Source organism: Amblyomma maculatum, chromosome 1 (assembly GCF_055883805.1).
Source record: "Amblyomma maculatum isolate TAMU_Amacu chromosome 1, ASM5588380v1, whole genome shotgun sequence".
Lineage (NCBI taxonomy): Eukaryota > Metazoa > Arthropoda > Arachnida > Ixodida > Ixodidae > Amblyomma > Amblyomma maculatum.
The window spans coordinates 144085955-144091037 of NC_139344.1; the positions used below are offsets into that span (position 1 = coordinate 144085955).

Below are 5083 nucleotides of genomic sequence, written 5' to 3' on the forward strand. Positions count from 1 at the left end.
TGGCCAATGTGTCCTCAAAATAAGGAAGACTGCATATCAAAGCAATGGGGTCGCCACTCAATTCCTTTGAAATCTCCATCGAGCGCATGATGCTATAAAGCGATTTGTTTTCTCAATTGCTTAACTTGCGATGCTTCCGAAGATGAATTTTGTGATGATTATTTTCCTTTCTGTTGAATAACTGTTGCCGCTGCTGTAATCATAGCCAGGGAAATCTGTATATCTGTGTACAAGTAGCAACCTGTAACGTTCTGCCAATATTGTGGACAATTACAACTTTGTAGACTTTGTAAGGGCATTACTCTTAATCCCCTTGGATAGTAAACTTCGATTCTGACGCTGCCTACTGAGTAAGGTAGCATCACCTTCCCCTCACCTTTCTTCACTACCCAGTTTTTGACGGCCTCACTTCAGGAGAGTAAAAAAAAAAAGCACATAACGGGTGATTCGCTTTCGTGGGGTTTAAAGTTCCAAAGCGAATCAGGCTATGAGAAACGCCGTAGTGGAGAACTCCGGAAATTTCGACCACCTGGGGTTCTTTAACATGCACCGACATCACGCAGCACACGGGCACCTTGCTTTGCGCCCCCATTGAAAAGCTGCCGCCGAGGCCGGGATTCGATCCCGCAACCTTGGTAACAGTAGTCGAGCGCCGTAACCACTGTGCCACCCCGGCGGGGTCATACGGGATGATTTATTTTCATAATTAAAAAAAAAAAAATTTAAGGACTGTCTGTGCATCGGTGCGGTCTGTACTGGTGGATTCTACAACGAGTTCGACATTATGCGTAGGGTACATCTCAATAATCCTATCCTATCAATAAAACGAGCAGGTTGGCTCGTTTGGCAATCGTTAAGGTTATAAATCCTTCGAAGATGGGATAAATTCTCGTTCTCTTTCCTCCTGCTTTTAGGACTTCCTTGAATGCTGGAGAGCACCTCTGGGCGGCTGAAGAGTGAATGGTGCTGAATATTATCGATCATAGGATTACGCAAACGCTTTTGACAAATGCGTCAGAAAGCTAGGCAATGATATTTATACACTGATTAAAATGTGCTTTGTTGCGCCAGCCAAGCCATACGATGGGAGGAGACAATGCTTTATCTTTCAGTCGCCCAATGTCATGGCCGGCCGGGCTTCATGCGGCTTTAGCACGCGCGTGGCTATGTCTCCGCCGCTTCCAAACCACCCGTGCCGGTGTGACAGCCAGCCGTGGTGCGTCTACGTACAGCTGACTTGATCAAGCGCATCGCCGCGCGCTTTGTCTAGCTTGCCGGGATGTTTCTCAGAGGTTTTCCATGTCACGGAAATGCGCTAGGAAGCGCAGGGCCATACAAGCTTCTCTCTCTCTCTCTCTCTATCCAGGACAGCCTCTGCTGAGAAGCCTGGACCGGTTTTATGAAGTTTTTTTTTTTTTTCTTCGTATTTGAGGCAGCACTATGCGATTTCTCTCATTGGATTTCTGCACAAAAGTAATTGTTCCACGTGTGTACTACTGTTTTTTTTTTTTTAATAGAAGGGCAGGCAACTGTGTACAGAGTTTTGTCTAGAAAATCTGGCGTTGTCATTATTTTGAGAAAGAAGCACGAACATTACTCTGGAAGGCAGTATACCTGGCAGGTTGGGCTGCCAACTCAGCTAGCTCTTTGAGATGGGAGGGCGAGATGGAAATCGAACCCCCAGAATTCACGTCAGATACGCCGCCTATAGACCAACAACTACTCATTTGTAGGGGCCCCCGGCTCTGTTTAAGTGAGGCTTTATATTTTTGATTGGAGCTCTTGCACGTAATGTGGCAGCTTACGAATTAATATTGATCGGTATGTGCGATATAATAGAGGCGCGAATTAAGGGAGAACTGACTAAGCGAATAGCAGAGTGCATGTGTGCGAATGAGGGAGGACTCTAAAAGAGGAGCCACGGAAAGGAAGCCATTAATGCTGTCTCGTCATAGCCTTCAAGGCGGAGCTTAGGTGTCCCTCATACTTTTTTTCGCTTTGTGATTGCCGACACATCCCTTTAGTATAGAAATACATAGCAAGGGTGTAAGCATCATACGTCGCACTGTAGCACGTACTGAAAGGTTGGATCGAAATGCGTCCAGCTGCATTCCGGGAACGAAGGTCTTCTTTTTTTTTCTGCATGGTGGCATGTAGCTCGCTTGGGCGACCACCCGGGGTCTTATCCGCGGCTTCGAGCACAGCACGTCGCCGTGCGCTCATCGGCCGCATTGTCGCAACTTCATTTCGATTTCCAGCCACATGCCCATGCAGAATTGGCGAAGCTGGAGGCTGTTTCTGCGTACATAACAAAAAAATCTGGGGCAGCGCGCGATGTGTATCTCTTTCTTCTGAATGCAACGGCCGTCTCGAAGTAAGCACGTGGGCTCATTTGCGCGCCACCTAAAGTTCCGCCAGAGGCGATGGATGGTCCCAGGCTATGGACGCTCAAGGCGCCACCGAAGCCACACACATTTCTCACTAAATGAAGCATGGCTTCCTGCCAAGCTACCACTTCTTTCTGCCTCAGCTCGAAAAAGGCATTTGCGAGGTTCTGTGAGATGCAGGATCAAGTGAAACTAATATGAAACAAATAAAGAAGACACATACAGGGAGAATAATGCAAGATGCTCCAGGAATTCAAAACCTACACTTTTCTTTTTCAGTACCGGCACTCTGAGGGGAACAAATCTCATTGCCCAGAAAATATGAGTAATCGACGCTGCACTGTTAATACGGGTTCAGTACAAACGTTTTCCACCATAGGCTAGTTTTGATATAAGTTGTCGTTAACTTTGACACCCTGTACCAGTTCAATATACATTCTTTGAGATCACAGTCATTTTTCTCCGCATACTGTAAATTTTTGTCTGCAAAGTTTATTGTCGCTGCATTACCCGCTTTAATGAACTACAGCCTACCGCTTTTATCGACATGACCGAAAAAACTAAATAGTAAAACTTCCCTGCCCTTCTTCATTTTGATACACCAATTAAGATGGTTGGCATTTGGGAATCAGAACTAAGCCGACCAAAGGCCTGTGCACGCTGGCACCAGTAGCGTTTTGGACTATACATCTTCTTGTGCGGTCTTTTGTCGTCCTTTTGAAATGGCGTAGACCTGTGGCTAGAAGGGATATAACACCGCATCCGTACCCGCCACGGATATCGTTGAGATCTATAAATGAACAAGAGATTCCAAGCTTCGTGCGCTCAGCTTAAAGCAACTTTATTTTTGCATAGGTAGGGTCTTATGTTTCAGATCTTAGCACGTTTCTCGCGTCATCTTTTCGCGTGCTAAAATCGATAGCGAGCGAAGCTATAATTATATAGAGAGACAGTGACAGCAGCGTGCCTATAAGCAAGTGCAAAAGATGCTATCTGTCCTGTGTTGTACGGCGAAATCTTTATCGAGTCCATCAGAAAAGACGCTTACAATGTAGTCGTTGGAAAAAAAAAATGGGGATCGACGCGATTGCTCACTCGCTATAATCAGAAATCAGTGATTGCCGGTGCTTTTCGCTACGCACCCTCGCTCGTGCGCAAAGATGGGCACCCGTGGGGCTTCATGCTTTCAGAGAGCAAAACGAGCGGTAATTGCCGGGACCATTTGGGAAACCGAGACGACCGCTTTGGTTCACGCGCGACCGTTCGAGCCCATTGATCGATAAAATAAAAATGTGCCCTGCTGGCGATCGCAATCTGTGCATCTTCTAGAAAGACGGAACGCGGCGCTCGGAAAGCTATTTGGCTTCAGTAAAATTGAATGCGAAATCAGCCATTTTATCCGTAGGGACATTTGCAGTGGTGTGTAGCACGATTTGTATTAGTGCACATCGTTTTGCCGCGAAGACTCGAGTTCAATTAATGAAACAGAGCAGCAAACATTATTCCACCCGATTGGCGCCTTCCGTCTCTCAATAGCATTCACTCTTTCTCGTCAGATGGCCCTGCAAAACTTTGGCTTTCTTTTTCTTTTTTTGAGCTCGAAAGTACCGCTAAGTGGAAGCGTTAGGAAAGGTGCCTGTCTGCTTTCCGGCTTGAATAGCCCCCTTTGCGCTTGACTTTGAACCCGGTCGCATTTCATTTTCAGCCTGACTGGTTGAGCAGCGTGCCTAGGACGCGTTGCTTTTACGCACGACGGCCGATGCTTGGCATTGTACAGATGCATTCCTTTCTTCTTCTGCTAGCAAAAAAGAGATTTCATTTGCCTCCTCCAACAATACAAAACGCGCCTTCACTGAACGTTTTTGTTTAAAAGAAGGCTGCTAGCTCTTCAAGTTTAACGCGACAGTCTTAAGTGCCCCCTTTTTAAAAAAAAAGAGAAACTCGTCTGGCGTCGGCATTGCCGGCGTGCGCTATGGAAGAAAAAAAAAAAAACAAAAAAATAAGCCCACATAAATTGAGACCCTTTGGTACCCATTAATGGGCATTGACAAAGCATAGCACTCGGTCGTATTTGCATTTCGCCCGAATCAAAATGAGGCTGTGTAATTAGCAGCTGAACGCTAAAACCACAAAGTCACCGCGATATGTCTTTGAGGTGATTTTGGTGGAGAATAATTTTGTCGTTAATATTCTGTCATTTATTGCAACACAACTCTTTATAGCGAATACCTGTGCAATAATCTCGCGAGGTTATAACGTCAACACTTTCTTGTTCTTACAGGGACGCCTGCACTGCCATATTCATCCACGTGCTTCACGGCAAGACGAAAAGAAGGACAACGAAATCGATGTTGCTATTTTCATTCTGTCATTACCACTGTCATTCATGCCTCGTAAAACTGCCAAGAAAATGCGATGTTGGCCACCAAACTGTATTTTGTGACAGCTGTACAACAAACTGAACGACCCTTTTTATTTGTGCAGAGCTAGAAGGCGAACAAAGATCTTGTTTCTTATAGAGGCCAGTGTGTCACAGGCGCATTTTGTTTCCTGAACACTAACCGAGGGGCTGCGCTTCTTAGGACACGTCGCGGCAACTTTGCGTTAACATGCAATTGTTCGGAATCGCAGCTGCTGCTTTGTGCATTCTTTTTACGTGTGTGGTGTGCATTCGGTTAATTGATAAAGGAGGGTAA

At 45.9% G+C, this 5083-nt stretch overlaps 1 protein-coding gene across 1 annotated transcript in view; it reads left to right on the forward strand.

Annotated features, from left to right (window-relative positions):
• LOC146204220 (beta-alanine transporter-like) overlaps positions 1–5083 on the forward strand; it is a 60549-nt gene extending 55466 nt beyond the window's left edge. Inside the window, exon 12 of the mRNA XM_084586264.1 lies at positions 4669–5083. The gene's annotated coding sequence lies outside the window, so the exon portion shown is untranslated. The remainder of the gene's footprint in view (positions 1–4668) is intronic.